The 21,631-nt window shown below is 36.9% G+C and overlaps 1 protein-coding gene across 10 annotated transcripts in view; it reads left to right on the top strand.

Moving 5' to 3' along the window:
• Positions 1-21,631, top strand: part of PLCB4 (phospholipase C beta 4) — a 419,870-nt gene that overhangs the window by 25,910 nt on the left and 372,329 nt on the right. For 5 of the 10 annotated variants that reach the window (XM_033185625.1, XM_033185634.1, XM_033185626.1 and 2 more), the window contains exon 2: positions 8,265-8,319. The exons of the other annotated variants lie outside the window; for them this stretch is intronic. The gene's annotated coding sequence lies outside the window, so the exon portion shown is untranslated. The remainder of the gene's footprint in view (positions 1-8,264; positions 8,320-21,631) is intronic. 10 annotated transcript variants of the gene reach the window in all.

Below are 21,631 nucleotides of genomic sequence, written 5' to 3'. Positions count from 1 at the left end.
AGACCCTGAGGGCACAGCCTGCTTCTACTTCTACTGGGACTCTGTTGCCTTGCAGGTGGCATCAGCCAGCCAACCTGATACATATGCTATGGTTTCTTCACTGAAGCAGGCATCCAGACAGGGAATAGTATATCAGCCTCTGTCATTGCAGATAGACTCAATTTATTATGGCTTTTTTTTTTTTTTTGCGTTTCTTATGAGGTGTTAGAGAGAGAAGGAAAGGGAACTGTTGAATTTTCTTTGAAGAGATTGCTGCAGTGCAGTTCTTCTCATACATAGACTCTGGAGGTGACCTTTGGACTGGCTTGGCCATGTGTAGCAAGTCCTATGGACATATACAAGGACCTCATCACATCACCTTTGGCATTGAAACGTTAGCAGAAAATTGAAACATTAATTCCCATTCTCATCATTAGAAGAATTTAGAGATTACTGGCTTAATAGCAAGATGCACAGATAAGTGTTAAACCTTCAGCTACATTTATAATTCATGAACTGCCACACTCTGTAAGCTTCTCCCTTCACAGTAATGAGAAATACTAAGTACCAAATAAATGCTTAATGAATCAAGTCATGGTGATTGCAGGATATTGGTCTCTGGGGAAGGTAAGGGTGACCAGTGTAATAAGAGGAATGAGGTTACTAATCTGCAAAATTCTTTACTGATTTGGTTAAACAATGGATCACTTAAGTGGAAAAAAATATAATTCAGAACTACTGTTAGCTTTGTCAAACTAGTTGGTCAGGTTGGCCTAGGTATATAAAACCTGAAACTGGATTGACAGGCACTTCTGCTGGAAATCTCTAAACAGTACAGATCATATAGGTATATTCATAAATGTGTATATATATGTAAATATATGTGTACTTTTATTGAGGAATGTATATATACTTCTGCATATATACACAGAATATAAATATGTATTTTATAGTACTAATATAACTGTCAGAGAAAGAAATGACATGATGTCATATAACATAAAATATAAAAATATACTTGAAGAGTTGGCAAATAATAAATAGCACAGAGAAAGGAGAATGGTTTGAAACAAAAAACAGGTAATTTTTCCTAATATTTGGAGCAGAAATAGATGAATATGAAATGTATGTATCAGTTCATTAGTTAGCTTATTTCAAAGTACAAAATAACCTTAAAAGATTTAATGTGATTTTGTACCAGAATTTATAGGTGACAATATGATAAGAAGTTATTTTAAAGTTATAAATTTAATTTTGACTAATTATCAATATATTTAAAAACATATTAACACGTGCTTTATCCTAATTAAAAGGAGAGTATATCTCAGTAGTGTCTAAGATTTTTAAAAATAACTTTGTTACTTATAAAAGTAATATGTGATTATTTAAAAAATATCGGAAAATAACTTAAAAGCACAAAGAAGAAGGGAAGAAGGCAAAACTACCTTTAATCTAATTATAATAGGTGGTAACCAAGACAGGCCAGAACAAGAAACACCAGACTGCTTTTTGTTTATTGATACATTTTTTTCCATGAGTGACAAAAATTGGTCTTTTCATGGTAGAACTTCCTTTGATCTATATTTAATTAGCTCATTTAATTTTCTGTTTAAAACCAATAACTCCTTTCATGGCTAGACTTTGTATGTAGGAAGTGGTTCTCAGATTGTGTCCAATATCATCAGACATCTGCTTAATATAACTCCTAAAACTTTATTTGTAGACTAGATATTTGTATAATATTTGGAGCCTTTGTCAGTTGTTAGGAATTACTTTAAGATGTGGAGAAAGAAATTAAATTAACTGGTGAATAAGGAAGTATTTTCACACTTAATCCTGTTTTTAGTTCTAACCCTGGAATTGCTTATAGCAGTTAATGTGGACCTCAATATTTCATTTTCTAAATGGGCAGTGTCAGTATGATGGTGGGGTTAAATGCAAGGGAGATGCTTTTTTCCTCCTTTTCAAGGTATACTTTAAGCAAGGTAAGCATTCATAAACGAGTCCTAATTTACTAGAAAGCTTGAAGTTTTGGAGCAGAGATTTTCAAAGAAGTTGTATGCAGAGTTCTTTTTGGACTATGGTCTGATAGTGTCTTTGTGAAAGTATCTTCTTCCCATTTCTTTTGTTATGAAACCTGTTTTTTGAAATCATTGGCCTTTGGTGAACATTGAACACATTGAAAAACAGCTGTATAGGAGAAAAACTGTGTGTTATAGTGTTATTTAATTGAGAATATTATTTGTGTGTGTGTGTGTGTGCCTGTGTCTGTGTCATGGGAAAGTATTGAAATGATAGATTACTGAAACAAAAAGAAGGATTTGTTTATCTTTCCAAAGAGAATCGGGCCATTATTTGGGAAAAGACTCAACATCCTTTTACTAAATCATATTTTTTTCAAATAAATGTGTGTGGCAAATCTTAAAATAATAGATAACTAACTAATAGAAAGGGGGAGGAAAAAAATGGCAGCATGCTTTGTCACCCGATAACTATCCCAAAATAAGTTTGGCTTCTAACACATTTTTAGTGTTTTTTTTTTTTCTTCAAATGGGTATTATATCGCTTCCGTGGTAGAAGTGAGGAGTTGCAGAATACTCCGTGTTACTAAAAAATCGCTGGAAAAGTTAACCTGAAATGGCAGAGTAAAGAAGCTCATGTTTCAGCTAATATACTGCAGTAACTTTTGCATCTCTGCACGTTCATCACAGACTGTGCGCATATTGTGTATAAATAATTACCAAATGTTTCGGGGGTGGTGATTCTGTTTCTTCTCCATGAGAATTTATAAAGTTGTTAAATTCGGCTTCTTTGGAGTCATCACAGTTTATTTCACTGAGATGTTTACTGGATAAATATTTTCACAGAGGTTTTCATCAGCTTCAAAGAGGTAGTATTTATTCAATGCAAAGTGTTAGGAGTTGCAATATGCATTGCAATATACATTCGATTTTTTTTTCTTTCAACGGTAGAGTTGTTTCTCTTTTTGGTTCAAATGAATTCATTATTTTAAACTGCTTCAATCAATTCGATATGTTGTATTCATAGACACAGTGGGTTTTATTTGTAAGCCTCCCCAGAGACCAGGGTCCTCAGGGTCTTAGTGCCGCATGGTCTGTAAATGTGACAGGAGAGCTGGAATGTTTGTGCCATACATGGGAGAGGGCTGATTTCTGAGAGAAACTAATGCTGTTGACTCATAGGTTTCCTTTCATCATTTCTAGGTCATGCAAGTACACGGTAACTTTTAAAATAAAACATGCCATAGGTATGTAGAGCCTTTATAAGTCTTTACAGCTGTAAAATGAACTAGAGAAAGTCACTATCTGGGTCATGCGGAACCACATCTGGTTTATGATATGGGCACATAGTAATTGTGCTTGAGGTTATGATGGAGCCTCACCTTGCTTAGTTTTTGGCCACAGACTGAAGGTCCCTTTGAATGTTTCCTCAGCTAATGTAGGTATGCAGTTTATAAATAATATTTTCATAAGGACAAAAGTGAGAAGCAGAATTGTACAGCAGAAACGTGAGCGCTGACCTTCCTAGGTTCTGACCTTCCTAGGTTTGAATATCCAGTCTGTTGCTAGAAATGTGACCTCAGGTGAGCTCCAAAGCTCCCTCTGAACTTGTCCTCATGTGAAAGAGGAGAGACTCGTGCCTAACTGGGGAGCGGTGAAGACTGCATGAAATACCAGATGCAAAGTGCCTAACACCTCACCTGGTTTATACAGTAATAGCTACCTCTTAGTTGTAGTTCTGTGCTTTTCTTTCTACAGACATTTGACCATTAAATACACAATTAATTCGACTCATTATTATATTTCTAGAAGTGATGCTTACAGATTTTTTTTTTTCTTTTTGAGGACTGCATGATTTTCATAAAGTCCCTCGGAGAAGTAATCTCTGTATAGTTTTGCTTCTTCATTCATTCAGCATTTGTCAATACTTGTTACAGGCTTGCTTCCTGAGGTCTAGGAGTTTATGTTTATCAAGAGAGATCCACAGATAACAGAAGGTACTGTAGAATTTTAAGTTCCACAGAAGGTGCATTTCTGAGGCCCTATAAAGCAGAGTAGCAGCATTTGAATCAGGTCAGCTCTTCAGCCCTCAAGAGGTATGTTCATGTTCTTGTTTTCTGTTTTTTAGTGATGTTCCATTTCTGATGTTTAATCTAGCCATGCCCCTAAATATTTACTTTTCTTTGTGACACAGGTTAAGACTGTCTTAACTTAGAAGAATCTTCATTTCTTTGGTCGTTGGAATAGCATTGCTGTCTTTTGTGTCATCATTCTCTTTTGCATTGTTAATATCAGAATGTAATGGTCCTTAGAAAAGCACAGTGTGGCTTGGGAGAGTGATGTGCCTTGTTGTTTCTGATGTTTTTTTGATTCTCCCTGAAGCCTGCTGGTGAGCCTGTTGGGTGAGACATCCTCAATGTTGACAAGTGGAAACTGTTGATGAGGTTTTCACTGCAGTGGTGATGTAACTGTTACTGAATAGTTATAGAGTGCATCGCAGTTAGTTAAAATAGGAGCAGCTTCTGAGGATACAGAAGGGGGAAAATAAGTTATTGCTGGTGTATATTAGAATATTTTTGGCTGTGAGTGATAGAAAACAGCAGCCTAAACTCACAGAAGTTTAAGAGAAATGCAGGCTTAGGAATCTAAGCATTTGGGGTAGATGTGGCATCTCAGCAGTGCCATCAGGAAACGAGGTTCCTTCTTTCTCTCCACTCCTTATCATTTAGCATTTGTCTTCATAGGTATGAGATGGCTTTGCACCACCCAGGAGCTATTTTCAGGAATGAGGGATTGGGACTTGTTTACATCATGAGAATGAACTTTCTCAGAGCTCTCTCTCCTGTATCTCATTGGTCAAAACTGTGTCATGTGGCTATCCCTAGCTGCCTTAGTATCTGGGAAAGCAAATCATTTTAGTGTAGTATATTGGCTCCTAACACTATAAATGTTGGCTAAACAAATAGCTAGAGCCACCGTACCTGGGAATTTTGTTTTTGTCATATCTACTAGCTTAGTTTTAGATTTCATGATTTGGTAAGTATTAGATGCTACTTCATTCATTCACTTATTTGACACATATTTATTAAATACATAAGGCCTTAGGATATACCATTGCAAATTTAATAAAACTAGTCCTCATATTGTGGCTGCATGAATGTAAAATATCTGAGTATGGATGTGAGCTAATGGATGTTTCTCTTAGCTCATGTAGTAAATGGCTAAAACTGTGATTTTCAAATTGAAAACAACTGAATTTGTTTAGCTGACCTCCATCATGTAACTCGTTCATAATTATTACCCCTACCCTCCCTCCTCTGACCCTCAATCCTTTTACCGATAAATTTGGAAACCTGCCTCCTGAGGCTGAGTTGTTCTGGTTTTCCCATAATACTCCCCTTTCCAGCTTTTATATGCTTACCCATTAAGTCAGACAAATTTCCTTTTCAGAGTTTGGCATTGTTTCTTTATTGGAAAGGAAACAGATTGTTTTAGGCCAGGAAAACTTGCAAAAGAAAATAGAAGACCATGAACTATGTTTTTTATTTTCTTGTTTTTAATCATCACATCTCATGTTAGGATTCAGTGTTGGGTCTCGGTGTGTTTTCTGTTCAGAGGGAATGTGAGGTTCTTCTTGCACCTGGTTTATCTTTGATGTGGGCTTGGTACAGCTTTACACATGGTCTTCCCCCAAACCATGACATAAATCCTGCTTTTTATTTTATGTCTAGGGTCAGGTTTCCAGTAGTGGTGTCTAGCGGGGTCAGGAAGTCAAATTCCTAGGCTGTGAGGATGGTTTTACTTGTGTGTGACTTTCCCTGCTTGTTGTGAAAGCTCAGCTTTAGCGTCATATGGCCCCTTTTTGCTCTTTCAAATTTTAGTCAAATTGAGTGGTATAATCCATAAAGTGCCCATCTTTTGGCTGTTTCGCAGTGACAGATCACTCAGCTAGGATAAGCAGGTAGCAAATCTGATAATTTATATGTGTGGCCCCAAATCTTTGCCACAAATAAAGGATTTAAAAAAAAATTGTTCCCTCTTGGATCTTGGAATTAGAAAGACTTTTGTTGATGAAACATCACATTGATACTAATGATATGTTATTCATTTCCCCAATTACATTAATCAAAGGTGTATTTAACTACCTACAATTTCTGACAAGCGTGAGATAACCAGTGTTCCTATGTTGATGTTACTTAATTCAAAGCAGGATACCTAAAATAAAAAAAGAAACAGAAGATTTATTGCAGCTAAATATATATGTGTTATTTGGCTTTGGAATATTGAAATAAATATTCAAAGCCATTTTTATGATTTTTTTAAACCATACCCATAAGCTTTTCATTTTTCCTAGTGTGATATTTGATTTTTAAAATTTTTGCCTAAAGTATTTCTTTTTGTTTTTTGTAAGAGAGTATTTGAAAAACAGAAAGGTTGTGATATTTATGATCTGTGCATTTCTCTGTGTATTTTCACAAATAATTTCCATCGAATGAACATTTTAAAAACTTTTTATTATGGAACACTTTGAATATACATAAAAGTACAGTGAATATCAAAGTGAACCTTCATATATCCATCATTACACTATAACAAACTCATGGCCAGTTTTATTTCATCCATTACTCCTCCCCCTCAGTGACCCCAACTGGATTGTTTTGAAACAAATCCATATTTGAAGCAAAAATAGATATATTATTTCTGGTTGGTCAGCTATGAACTGAAGATCTGTAAATGGTCCCACCCCAGTTGTTACTAGGTCATAGATTATGATTTGGCTTAGCGTACGTGCAGTGACCCGTGTGTCCATATTGGTCATTGATCCATCGTGGCTTTCTTAGCTATCTTGGCTTTCTTTTGTTAGCAGAGCTTACCTGCAACTGTAGTTTCAGAAAATAGAAAAGGCAGCTGTTACCATCACTATACTGTATTGGCAGTGAAGGGGACCAAAGTAATGCTGGCTGACATATGAAGTGGTGAAGAGCAAGAGAGGAAAGGCCCCAGATGCTGGCTTACACTGGGGAGTCCACCTGGGGCATTGGCGTTGCTTTGAAGGAAAGAGGTTCTGCAGCTAGCTAAGCTTGGCCAAGAAGAGTGGGACTCACCTTGGCTCTTTGCAGACATGGAGGTGGTTGCACGGTTCACGATCCTTTCCGTAGGATGTTGTGAAAATTTCTTATTTAAAGTTTAAAAGGGACTTTTATTCTGAAGTGAAGCAAACACAAGCTAATGGAGGAGTTCTCATTTGGGGAGAGGGACTCCTCTGGACTGTGGTCTCCTTGAATTTATGCATTGGCAGTCATTTCAAATCTTTGGAGCTCTTTTGGGTCAGAATCCTGGTCATTGTTTCTGAATCTATATATCATTATCCCCTTTGGAAGTTAAATTACAGATGGAACCAAACGTACATCATGGTCAGAGTCAGAATTACATTCTTGTGAACTTTATCCTATTGGTCATTTTAATTAGATTTGACTGAAAACAGTTTATAGCAGTGGATGATTGACATATTAAACTAAACCATTTACTTTCTTATTTTGGCTTGAATGTGTAAAGCGAAAATAATTTATATTAACAAGTGATTTTGAAAAGTCATATTTAGTATTTATTAGTGACTAGTAGGTTTCTGTGTCAATTGTTTATTGAAAGTAATACATGTAAAATAAAATCAGAGGTATCCTGTTTTTATTTGCATTTTTATGTAGTTTTTTTGTAATCTAAAAGTCTTAGCTAAGGAAAATCGAGCTCATAAATATAGTTTATTGGCTTGGACAATAAAAAATCAATAGAAAGAGGTAGCAGCTTATAGTTCTGTTACTCTGTTACCTGCACAGGCCACCACAACCTTTTGACCTAATTTTGCCACTGGAAAAGCAGAAATAAGAGTGCAGTTTTATGTATTTCCTTCTTTGTTTATACACTTACTTTATGGAATTAAACAAAATGTTTGAAAATATGTCATTGGGATAGATGTGAAGTAAATACTTTAATTCTAGTTTTGAGCAGTTTTCATTTATTTTTATCCATTTTCCATTTTATTTTATCCATTTTGTTCTTTAAAAAGCAAATCATTGGAATTAAAATCTGTAAAATGTTTTATGTAGATAGAAATGAAGAAATATTTCAAGTCTAATTTAAATATTTCCATTTGTTTAATATTACAAATGAAATACAACATGATAAGATTATAGGCTGGTCTTAAAAATTCACATTTGCTATTTGTTGTTACTAGTAGATAGTTTTTCTTCTATTTTTTCTTCACAGGAAAAGACGGTTTCTCTCTGATACAGAATCCTGAAATGTGATCTCCCTTAAAAAGGTAGGTGTATGTGCTTTTTAATTTGTGACTTAAAAAAATTTTTATCTTGAATAAATTACAACCCAGATGATTTAATTGAGAAGCAATTTTTTTATGCCACTAACACGTGCCATTGCGAATTGAATTAAAACCTCAGATTCGTCTTTCTAAATTCAATATTTACGTTTGCCAGTCTTTTAAAAGAATGACTATTTTGAGATGATAGTTGATGTCTACAGCAGTCAATGTATGTGATGTATAATAAGTGAATGCTTCTCAGCAGATCCATTTTTTATTGCAATAAATTTATTTCAGCTCATCTTGATGAAATGTGTTCCTGTCTTTTTCAGTGGGTGACATCTTTCTAGGAAACCCAGAGAGTTTGGAAGTGTAAAATGGTCTGTGGCCAGTAAAAAATGTGATATCTTTCATTTTGTAGTGTGAGATTTCTTTTTCAGAGTGTGGATTGTGATTTGCTTGATACTTTGTCAGCTGTAATAAGGTTGGGGGCATTCTTGGGTGTATGGTATCTTTTTGTAATCCATACAGAGCCTGGAAGAGGTTTCCACATTTTATGGAGTGAATTCATACTAGCCTAGGAGCCACTTTGGCTTTCTTTTTTTTCTTTTCTGAGGCAGAGTCTCGCTCTGTCACCCAGTCTGGAATGCAGTGGTGTGATCTCGGCCCACTGCAACCTCTGCCTCTTGGGTTCAAGGGATTCTCCTGCCTTAGCCTCCCGAGTAGGTGAGACTATAGGTGCCTGCCACCATGCCCAGCTAATTTTTGTATTTCTAGTAGAGATGGGATTTCACCATGTTGGCCAGGCTGATCTCGAACTCCTGATCTCAAGTGATTTGCCTACCCTGGCCTCCCAAAGTGCTGGGATTACAGGCGTGAGCCACAGTACCTGGCCTTTTTTTTTTTTTTGGTTTTTGTCTCATACTCTTTATTCTGAAATATAGACTGGCTCTTCTGTTCTGAAAGGTGTAGTTGGGGACTTGGTTCTGATGAGAGCCATGCATTCAGGGGAGTGCCTGTGGAGACTGGGAAACCGCTAAGCATGAGTGGTGGGTCCCATGGGGCTGTCACCCCAAACCACAGGACTGCCTCAGAGATTTAGGGGGTGTTTTAAGGTCACAGGGGTCAAATCTGACCTCATGCCATTATCCTTTCATGTTATCCTCCAGTTTGCTCTCAGACTGTAAGATTTCAGCTCTTAGATCATTTCTGGGCGGAGAAGTTAGTCTGTAGAAACAGTTCGTCCTGATTTAATTATAATAACAAATTTGTGATGCTGATGGTGTCTTTCCTCATTCTTCTGCAACCTCACAAGAGTGGCCATTCACCTCCAGCTTTTAATTACCTATCCAGCTAGCTCCTGGCCATCTCTGCCCTGGGAATGGCTTGGTTCTCCTCTGACCGAGCTCACCGAGCAGTTGCTCACATGTTACTTATAAAACACCCACCTCTAGATAGCAAAAAGCAAAGATTATGGTCCATATTAGATCACTGGAAATCTAGTGTGGAGAACAAACATACATTAATTTCCAAATTGAAAATAGAGGAGTTGAAGCGGAGTTGTAATGTTTGGCCCATTTAAGATAAACTGAACGACTCGTATACATTCAGCATTTGGACATAAACCCTATACGAGTGTGCTACCAGAGTGAACTTATAGAGACCAGAGAGATTGCTGAGAATTTGCTTCAAAATTAGAGTTCAAAAACCTGCTGTATGTGATTAATTGCAGTGAATTGACTGTATAATAGTTAAATAAGTGTTTGCTTTTTTTTTCTCAGATTATTTCTTCAGATTTTGGCTTCAAAGATGACACAGAAACATGAGTTAATCAAAGACAGAGAGCGAGGATAATTTTTGATAAAATGATGACTGCAAAAGAGCTGATAAGTGTGATATAAATGTTGAGTTGTGAAAATACACTTTTAGGAAATCCAAATTATTAAACCTTGATCATCTTTGAATGATAATTGGACTAAACTGCAGCATAAATCATCTGTATCATGTATCTGCACTAGCAGATATATATAGAAAAAATCTGACTTTCAACTACTAGGAAAGTTGCTTTTTCACATTTATCCAACATTAATCCAAAATCCCTCTTGGGAATAAAAACTCACATATCTGCAAGGTAGCCAGACAGTTAGGAGCCAGTCTTGAAAAGGCTTCTCAACTGTGTGGGTGACAGAGTGCAGGAGGCTGTTGAGTATTGTAGGAGTCCTGGAGTATGTGGTAATTAATTCCAAGGATGTCTCATGTATTAAATAAATAGCCTCATATATATGTATGTATGTGTGTGTGTGTGTATATATATATATGATTATTTTAAAACTCTATTGCTCCTACTATAAGGAAATGTATATGAATATGAAATTTTACTGAATTAAGGGGAGCCTTTTTATTATAATGTATTTTCTTAATCAACATAAATTAAAGCTACTTTGTACTACTACCATTTATACTACTATTATAAATGGCTAACAATTCATTTTGACACTAAACATGGGTTCTCATAATCAAAGAAATTGAAAATTGTTGCTCTAGAACATGGGGAAGGTATCTGAATCATGTTAAGATTGGATCCATGATTCGAGCAAGACAGGGCCAGAAGGTTTTTAAACAATCAGAAGAAAGAAATACTCAGATGTTTATTTTATTAGATATTAGATTAGGTTACTAGGGGCAATGGAGGAACTTTCTTCTAAAAACGTTTAAACAGTCCATTTTTCTTGTATGCTAGATTGGTTAGATGTATTCTTCAGTATGAAAGCTAGTAGCCACATGTGGTCATTTAAATTTAACCACATTTAGTTATTAATTAAGAAAATTAAAAATTGAGTTCATGATTTACACCAGTCACAATTCACATGCTCATTAGCTACATGTGGCTAGAGGGCAGCACATAGAACATTCTCATCATCACAGATAGTTTTTTTTTTTTTTTTTTTTGACAGTGCTGGGGACAATTGTCATCACTAGGACTGCTCTATGCCACTGGTAGTACCACCACCACAAAGCTATTCCTAGGGGCTTTGCCCTGGGGTCCTGGCATTGAATGGAGACGACAAAGCCTGGTTTGCCCTGTAAATTCTGGGAGATTTTTATGGACAGTAGTCCTTAGTGAATGCGTGGAAAAGAAGATTGTTTCCCCATAATCTTCCAACTCCCCTCCCTTTCGTTATGGCCTATATCCCCTGACAAGCAGCAGGGGTCCATGTGCCAGTTTGAGTTAACATTTTATTGTGTGTACAGTAGACATTTATCCCCATTTGGGCTACCTGGCATCGGAATCCTTTTCCTGAATTTGGGGGCATTCATCATTGTGTGAAGCTGAGTGGATAAAAGTGCTGTTTCTCTTAACTTCCCAAGCAGAAATGCCCACTTTTGTGTTTTTCTTGATGTCTGCCAGCAAGTAGGCACACTCATGGGACTTCAGGTTTGTCACATCTGGGACTGGGGCTCTGGAGAGGTGGCTTAGAGAGGCAGTGGTTTGGAATTCTGCCCATCGCTGGTGCACACAGCACCATGGTGGCAGGTCCAGAGCCACCTGTGGTGACCAGCACCAACAGTGCAGTAGGTGAAACAGAGTCATTTACTGGGAACAAAAGCAATACTAATGGAAACAGCCTTCCCATGAGTGTAGGGAGCCAGACTAGTCTCCTCTGTTCTAATGGACATCCTCCTTACGTGGAATAATAACAGAACAATTTAATTTTACTTGTTATTATTAGTTCTTTTTTAGAGACAGGGTCTTGCTCTGTTGCCCAGGCTGAAGTGCAGTGGCATGACTGTAGCTCACTGTAACCTCGAACCTCATAACAGGAAAATTAAAAAAAAAAAATCAAAAGAAACCACTTAGGTGTAACACAAGGAAGATATGCTGACTTGTTTAATGGAAAGGAATATAGTTTAATGGAAGAATACATATATCAGAATATCAAACATCCCATATGGGTTTAGTAATGGAGCAACTCCATTTTTTGTTTTTGATAGAGAATTGTGTTTATAATTCTGTTTCTTATATGCATAATGTAATCAAAACTGTTGCCTGTGAATAATCACTCTTTTTCTGATTCCTACTGGCTAGGCTGATATGCCTGTTTTATTGCTTTTCCAGAACAGATAGACTCACATATTGTTGCACGTTATGTTTTGAGTTCTTAAGCATATTGTCTCTTCCTCCTGTGCACTGATTCCCACTTCTGTGCACACAGCAGCTGTGTGACCATCTGCATCATCTCAGCAGTGCCACAGCTTCCTCCGTAGAATGCTACGGTGTGTTGCCCATTGAGGGATTCCTCATCCCAAGCATGATTTTTACGTGGGTAGGCTGCCCACCTGTGAGGTGAAGTTTCTGGTGGCTCATTTCCTCATATTTCATGATAATTGGTCAGAGGCTTGCCTGGCAGTGGAACCATCACCCCAGGGACAGAGGTTGCCTGCTGGCCATCATAACTTATGCTCAGCCCTCAATAGAAAAGAAGTATTGTGTGAAGCAGCTGCCTAACCAGAGAGACTGGTGAAGCAGCCTCCAGTTGTATGTAGGTGAGCTACATGACTTGTTCTTACCAACACAATGTGAACAGTCAGTAGGGCAAATCTGGGACAAGGCTTTGAACTCCAGGCTCTATCGTCCTCTTTCCTGTGATTGGATGCAGATGACTAGGAGGCCTGAGGGGATGGTGAGAGACGGGATTAAGTGAACCTGAGTCTAAATCATTGCATTATGGATGGCTCCTCACTATTCCTGTTCAGGAATCCATATGTTCCTGAACAGAAAATCTTTAATAGTCATATTTGCAGTCTTTCCCAGTAACAAACTCTATACAATGAAAGATAGAGCATAAATTATGTGAGCAAGAGAGAGAAATAAACTTCTATTATGTTAACTCTTTATATATTATCAGATTTGTTCATTGCAGAAGCTGACATTACTGTTGTATACCCTCATTCAGCCACATAAATCTCATCATTTCTTTTTATCAGGTATTAGCTGACATTTTTTCATTTTTCAGTTGCCCATTATGTGGAATCATCTTCTTGCATTGAGTAGTAGCATGGCTTATACATGAGTATGATTATGGCCTATATACATTTCCTACATATTGCCTAGTGTTGCTTACAGATTGGTCTAAGAGTTAGAGGAGAGCTTTGTGCCTCATTGTAAAAACAATTTGCCAGTTTTGTAAATCAGCATTTTTTTTTTTTTTGAGATGGAGTTTTGCTCTGTCACCCAGGTTGGAGTGAAGTGGCACGATCTTGGCTCACTGCAACCTCTGCTCCATAGGTTCGAGTGATTCTCCTGCCTCAGCCTCCCATGTAGCTGGGATTATAGGTGCCTGCCACTATGCCCAGCTAATTTTTGTATTTTTAGTCGAGACAGGGTTTCACCATGTTTGCCAGGCTGGTCTCGAACTCCTGACCTCAGGTGATCTGCCTGCCTCAGCCTCCCCAATGGCTAGGATTACAGGCATGAGCCACTGCACCTGGCTGTAAATCAGCATTTTGATTGAGTTTTTAATCCTTTTGGATCACTGCAAAGATTGTGGTAACTGAGAATTGAAGTTCAGTGACTAATTTTGCTTCATAAATGTATAGTAAATCATTGATGGTCTTATTAGAAAACATTTCCCAGGCTTAATAGTTCTATATAGGTGACAGAGGCATCCAGTGAAGATGGAAAGAGGGAAACAATTATACAAAATCATCTTAGATTATGACAGAAGGAGAAAGCATTTGATACTCATTTAAAAGCAGCAAATACGGTGATTCGAGATATACATTTTGCTTTTGGCATGACATGTAAATTATTGCTTGGCAGAGATGAAGAATTAGGGATTTAATGTTTTTGCTTTTTAGTTTACTGTGTGTTGACTAATAACATTTTCTTCTTCTACAATATGGAAATAGCAACTGTATACCTGTAAGGTTATTAATGGAGGTTTTATGCATACTGATATATCTGAAATGTTTTTAGTCCTTTAGGGGAAAAGTGCTTAATAAAGGTAAATAACTACTTATGTTAACAGTTTATTTCCGTTGACTTAATATACCTTCTTTTTCCTCTTAATAATGCCAGAGCGTATTTGGGGGGCTATAGCTTGAGCAAAAATAAGATATTATTAATATCAGCACTTTGTAACCTGAGACAGATGATATAATCTCTCCTGCCATATTCTCTGGGGTTTAAAGGTGCTATTCAGCAAGATTATTATGAACACCAAAAAAATTTGCGTAAAATAGCTGCATGGCTGTCACTTCCACATAGGCTATGAAGGCGATGATGATAATTAAGTCTAGGACTTGTAGGAACCACATATACTCACTCCTACTACCTTTGTTCTTCTTCATGTCTACTCTGCCATTGTACATATTAACACATTGGCATATACTCTGTGCTTAGTATGCAGTGTTTCTCAAACCTTTCGGTCTAAGACCCTTCTATACTCTTAAGAATTGTTCAGAGTTCTAAACAGCTTTTTAACATGCAGCTTATATTGTAACTATTTGCTATATTAAAACGTAAAATGGGGACATTTAGAAATACTTATTTGAGATAAAAATAATAAACCCATTACATGTTAATGTAAGTAAGAATTTTTTAAATGAAGAAATACTGTATTTTTCCAAACAATATATGTTTGGTAAGAAGAGTGGCACCGTTTAATATTTTTGCAAATCTCTTAAAGTCTTGCTTAATAAAAGATATGCGAATTCCCTTATTTGCTTCTGTAGTTTATTGAGATATTGAACATGATGAAGGCTCTGGAAAACTCAGAGAGTGAGAGTAATAAAAGGAAAATAATTTATTAGTATCATAATGGAAATAATTTTGATCTTTTGGAACCCCGAACTTGTCTTGAGCACACAGTTTGAGAGTGATTGGTCTACGTTAAATCCCCAAAGCTTATCTTTAGAGTATTTCCAGTTTTGTCACATTTACTACTTTGTACCAGAAAATCCCTTTCCTATCCAAAATATTAGTAAATAACTATTTCTATCTAGTTAATTCTTATTCAGAGAAATAACTAAGAGGCTAAATTATAATTTTAATTTTAGGCTGCAATTTTCCCATTTATTAATTGCACCTTCAGAATATTCTGGCATCTTAACCCATTTCCCCCATTCTCACAGCTGCTTTTAAGTCATTTTTCTCATTGATATGCACTATTATGAGAGCCTCTAAATTGGTCTCTGTCCCAGTTGCTATTGCTGTGCAACAAACCACCCCAGAACTAAGTGCTTAAAACAGTAACAATCACAAATCTGCAGTTAGGGCAGGGTTTAGCGGAGAAAGCTCATCTCTGCCCCTTATGACATCAGCTGGGGATATTTTGACTACATGCCAGAGGATCCACTTGTGAAGTGATTCACCTACATGCCTGGCAAGTTGATGCCAGCAGTTGGCTGGGAGCTAAAAACTAGGGGCTTCCGTCATCACCATGTGGCCTCTCAATGGACTGCTTGGTCTTCCTCATAGCTTGGTGGCTGAGTTGCAAGAGTCGATGTTCCAAGAGATACGAGCAAAAGTTGTCATTTTCTTAAGGTCTGGACATGGGAACTGGTCTAGTGTCACTTCTGCTGGATTATTAGTCAAGCAGCCACAAAGCCTAACTTCAAGGAGTGGGAATACAGACTCCTACCTCTCGATTGGAGAAGTGTCAAAGAATTTGGGGGCCATGTTTTAAAATTACCATATTCCTTCTGCCTCAGTCCTTTTCACCCACAAATTGCCCAGTATTTGCATCTTGTCCTCAGATTCAGTTTCCCAGAACATAGCTGTTTGTCCCGTAGCTCCCCATTTTCTACCTAAGAACAAAATTAATCTTGCATTCAGAGCAATCCATGTATTTGTTTACCCTATTCCTTCTTTAGTATACCCTGTGCTTTAGCCCAAATTTATCTGGGGTTTTCTTCTTTTGCCTTTGATTGTACTTTTTTTCTGTCTTCCTAGAATATTATCCGTTTAATCTCTTCACATCATAACATTCTGTCCTTAGAATAAATGCCACCACTCACGTGAAGACTTCCTTAAGCTCTCCATCCTTCTGTATTACGTCCTTCTATTATCTCTCATCATATTAACTGTACCATTTTAAAGACCTCCCAATTTCTGTCTTGTACAATAATATATGTATATTTTATATACTCGACTGGATTTTATGTTCCTTGGAGGGGATCCATATTTTTAAGTATAATATTAATCTTGCTCTGATATCTTGAGATATATGTAACAAGTGCTTGATTTTTAAAAAAATGAATGAATGAAGATATGAATGAAATTAACAGAGTATGTTTAGACTCACCTAAAAAGCTATTAGAAGTACTATGATTGTTGATTAAAATTGCTGTTAGCCACAAACTAAATAAAGAAAAATTGATGATTTAATTATCAAGCATAAATATTAGACAATATTATTAAAAAGAGATCACACCTAAAATAACAGTACAACCATACAAATGTTAGGAATGACTTTCCTAGAAATGTATAGTAGGAACTAAGTAAGGAAAGCTACAAAACTGAATTGTAGGAGTTTTGTACAATTCAGTTTCATAATTGTACAAATTCATAAATGAGTTTCATATTAGTAGAGAGAGATTCTTTGTTCTTGGAAAGCCAGATTCAGTATGGTAATACAAAATATAAGATTTGTTCAATTGAAGTGTACATTCAGTACAATTTCTGTAAAAATAGGGAACTTGACAAAATAATTCCAAACTGCATCTGGAAGAATGAACCTATTAATACTCTCAGAATTACAGGAAATATTTATGAGGGGCACTTGCCATCTTAGATATTAAAGAATATTTTAAGTCAATGATGATTGAGCAATGGTATTGATACAGGGATACATCAATGAGTAAAATATTAAAGAACCTTGTTTTACATACACGTGTATGGTAATTTAGTATATGATAAAGTTGGTGTTTCACATTGGTAGGAAAAAGATTAATTACTCAATAAAAAGTGTTGGGACACCTGCAAAATCTTCTGGAAAAATAAAGCAGGCTCTGTACCACACTGCTAATGTAGAAATAATTCTAGGGATCAAATTATATGTATAACAAGATAAGCTATAAATGTATGATAAAAATCTATGGATAAATATTTTTACAATTTATGTGTATGTGGGGAAGGCATCTCTAAGTAGAAACCATGAAGGAAAGGATTTAAAAATGTGACTACATATACATATGTTTTACATCTTTATTTTTCAACATGTTGGCAACCATCTCAACTTGTTTGAAGGACAGACCATATACTGGGAAAATATTTACAAACAATATGATCAACAAAAGCTGATATTCCTAAAGTACAAAGAGCTTTTAAAATAAACTCTTATAATCTTATCAGCAAGGTGAACATTTAATAAAGTCATGAAGTAAATAGGCAATTCATAAAATAATGAATATGGGGCCATGAAACATGTAAAAAGGTGGTCAAATCTGTCAGCAATCAAAAGTGCAAATTAAACCAACAGTGGTATATTATTAGGTTGGTACAAAAGTATCGAAAGTTATGGCAAAAACCGCAATTACGTTTGCACCAACCTATATTTCTCAGTAACTAAAATGACAAATAAAAATAAGCAAAAAGTTCATAATTGATGATGCTGTGGGCAAACAGTGTAGTGTTTTTTCAAACTGCACTGAAGGGCCATATTTTCCCAGTCTGTTTTTGACAGATATGCTTGTAACATACAGTAAAAACAAGTAGCCAGAAAACAAAAATCACGGATATTCAGATTAAAACATCAAATATGACACACACACCACACACACACACAATATTAATCAGACATAAAATTAACTCTCTCAAGTTGCGTTATATGTTTCTAAATGTTTACTCTCAATTTCTGGACCTATTTCAGTGGACCAGTCAGGAACATTTTGCATTCTAACACCATTCTATGGACCACTCTTAGAATAACATTCCTTTAATGTGCCAATGGGAACATAAACTGGGTCAGACTTTGTGAAGGGAAGATTGGTAGTATGTATAAGATTTTAAATGTGCAAACCCTTCTATTTCTAGGAATTTGTTGTAAGGCAAATTGGATAGTTGTGTAAGATTATTTATCCTAGCGTCTTTGGTGATAGAGAAAAAGATGAAATCTAAATATCCTCCAGTAGGGTAAATGGTTAAATAGTTATGGTAGAGTCAGACTATGGAATACTATGTGGTCATTAAATAATTAAGCAAATGTATATTTTTTATTATAGAAAATTTCAAATGTACACAGAAGTAGGATGAATGCCTAAACCATCTCCGTATGACCATCACCCAGCTTCAACTGTTACCCAGTTATGGCCGATCTTGTCCCTGCCCCTTCGAGTAGTTGTGCGTTTATGTGGGAAGATTACCATGACCTTTTGTAAAGAAAAACCAGGTTATAGTGGAGCATTTATTTACTTGTTCAACAATTATGGATTATACTCTCACCTCCGAAGTGGTACTGTTCTAGGTGCTGGGGCTTCAGAAGTGCATTAAAAACGTAAAAAACTCAGCTTGCAGCTTAGATTCTAGTGGGGAAGAAGTAACAACCAACAGTCAAAATTTTAGCATATAGTTACTGATAATCATTACAGAGAAAAGGGAGAATAGGGAGCATAGGGATGTGTTGTCATTTTAGAAAAGATGAATAGGGAAGCCCCCCTCCCCCCATCCCCACCTGAGATGGTGGTATTTGAGTCAAGGCCCTAAGTTGCTAAGGAAGGACTACATGTCATCTGCAGGGGCGACCTCCTCAGGCTGTTGGGGGTGGGAGTTAGCAAATGCAAATGCCATAAGGCAGAGGTGAGCCTGCTGTTTCTGAAGAAGAGCAAGGAAGCCCCAGGTTGAACATGGGGAGAGTGCTGGGAGGTTGAGCAGGGGGGTGGTGTAGGGAGGAGGGTCTTATAGGCCTCTGTGCAGACTTTGACTCCTGCTCTAAATGGAATAGGGAGCCTTTGGAGAATTGGGAAATGGAATAGGGAGCCTTTGGAGAACTGGGAAATGGAATAGGGAGCCTTTGGAGAACTGGGAAATGGAATAGGGAGCTTTTTGAGAATTGGGAAATGGAATAGGGAGCCTTTGGAGAACTGGGAAATGGAATAGGGAGCCTTTGGAGAACTGGGAAATGGAATAGGGAGCCTTTGGAGAATTGGGACCCGAGAGCGATGGGATGTTACTTTTGAGAAGACTCATGTTGGCTGCTGAGTTCAGAATACACTGTGAGGAAGCACATCCAGAAGAAGGAGAATCAGGAGGTTATGTTCCTGTGTAATCACGGGAGATTGGGGGATATTGATTTGAACAAGGTTTGGAGGGATGGAGGTGATTTGAAGAGGCCAGGCTCTCAATCTCTTTTGAAGATGGAATCGGTAGGATTTGATCATGGATTCCATGTAAGGTATGAGGAAGGAAGAGGTGGTAAAGGGGATTCCAGGGTTTTGTGCCTGGGCAATTGAAAAGATGGAAGTGCTATTTACTAGAATGAGGAAGACTGCATTATGAGAGGTTTGAATGGAGAAGATCAGGAGTTGGTTTTGGATATGCAAAATTGTGATTCCCATTAGGTGTCCAAAATGAAGATAGAACCAGGAGTTAGTTGGATATTAAGAGTCTGGAATTCAGATGGGACTAGGCTGAAGATGTGTAAATGTGGGAGTTGTGAGTCTGGATGAAGTCACTAAAAAAGTGAATGTGGACAAGAAGCAAAGACAAGACTCAGAGGACTGAGTCTAAGGGCATTTAGAGGGTGGGAGATAGGGAAGAATCAGTGTTAGAGATCAGGGATAAGAGTGGGCTAATGAAGTAGGAGGAAAACCAAGGGCATATGGTGTCTTAGAAGCCACCTGCTGAGTGTTTCAAGGAGGGAGGATTAATCAGAGGGGCTGTCAAAGAAAATGAGGACTGAGATTTGACTGAACAGGAGGCTGGTGCAAAAGTTGGATCAACATAACATGTCAGCTTGAATTCCTTGCTGAGGTATGAATTATGAAGCAAGGAAATGATGATGATAATACTATTATTAAGAATTCAAAAGGAACAAGTTCTTCTTTTTTTTTTTTAAGAATGCCAGATATATTCCCTACCATTAAAATTGGATATAGCAGCCAAAAAAGAAAGAAAAATGAATTAAAATTACTGAAAGACAATTTTACATGTTGTGTCAGATAGTTTAATTTAAATATAAGCTGGTTAATCCAGATGCCGCTGCCCAAACTTGGAATAACATGGGGGAAAAGCCTAGTGAGAAAGCAAAGTTGCAGGAGAGAGATATAGAGAGATGAGAGAGAGAGGGAGAGAGAAAACAGAGAGAGAGAGAGAGAGAGAGAAAGAGAAGAAAGGGGTGGTTGAAGTAGTTGCGTAGGAAAAACCAAGTGCCTGGTAAACTTTATTGAGTCCCAGAAATGTAAGGTGCTCCCCACCAAAAAAAAAAAAAAAAAAAGTGTTAGCCACTCTTATCACTAACTTTAGCCTGAATAGACTTGAAAATGTATACATTTTTCATAGATGGTTTCCCTGATACTTAAACAATATACCATGATCTTCAGAGCAGAGATGTGAATTTGTGTCCCTGGTTCTAAAGTATTGAACGTTTATAGAATGGTGTGGCTATAAGAATACCAGATTTGTGCTGGAGTTTCAGTTTCTTTAGGTAGTTGATTTGATTAAAACAAAACAAAACAAAAACAAACAACCAACTCACACTTCTGGTCCTTTCTCTGGAAATTATGAATAAAAATATCAGTAAAATGTTAAAGTAGAATTTTAGCAGTCTCCCTATTTGGGAAGGAGAATCTCACAATTTTCACTGGTAGGCAATTCATGTGGGGTTGTAATGCACAAGTGTGGGAAATAAATAAAATGATTGCTTTTTTTTTTTAATGGTCTAAAATGATACCTTCTTGATTTAATGAACCTTTCCCCTACTCCCTGCCACCACCCCTCTGCAACTTACATACAGTACACATATTCTGGTGCTTATCAAATTATAAAAGCTGGGCTCATGAAATAACAGGAGGATTTTTGTTTTCTGGTATCAGTCAAAAATTGTTTGGAAAACAGGCAGAACAAGTTAAAGTGCAAGCCTAATACAGTGAAGGGAAAGATTTGTGTGCCAGCCACAGATGGACTAAGTTCGTTCTCACATAAATATTATCCCTTTGTTCTTGCCAGGGCTGAACTGCAGTCATCGTCTTAATTAACTCAGGGAGTTTTCAGTTATAGCTTCAAAATCTCAGTCTTCTGGAAATTGTCATCTGGCTTTATGTTGTCCCTAAGTAGCTGTGTGACCTTGACGGGGGTACTTAACCATTTCAGGCCTCA

This window comes from Trachypithecus francoisi, unplaced genomic scaffold, assembly GCF_009764315.1.
Source record: "Trachypithecus francoisi isolate TF-2019V2 unplaced genomic scaffold, Tfra_2.0 Lachesis_group21, whole genome shotgun sequence".
NCBI classification, from domain to species: Eukaryota; Metazoa; Chordata; class Mammalia; order Primates; family Cercopithecidae; genus Trachypithecus; species Trachypithecus francoisi.
Note: the sequence above shows the minus strand (reverse complement) of the source record. Positions and strands in the feature narration are given on the sequence as shown.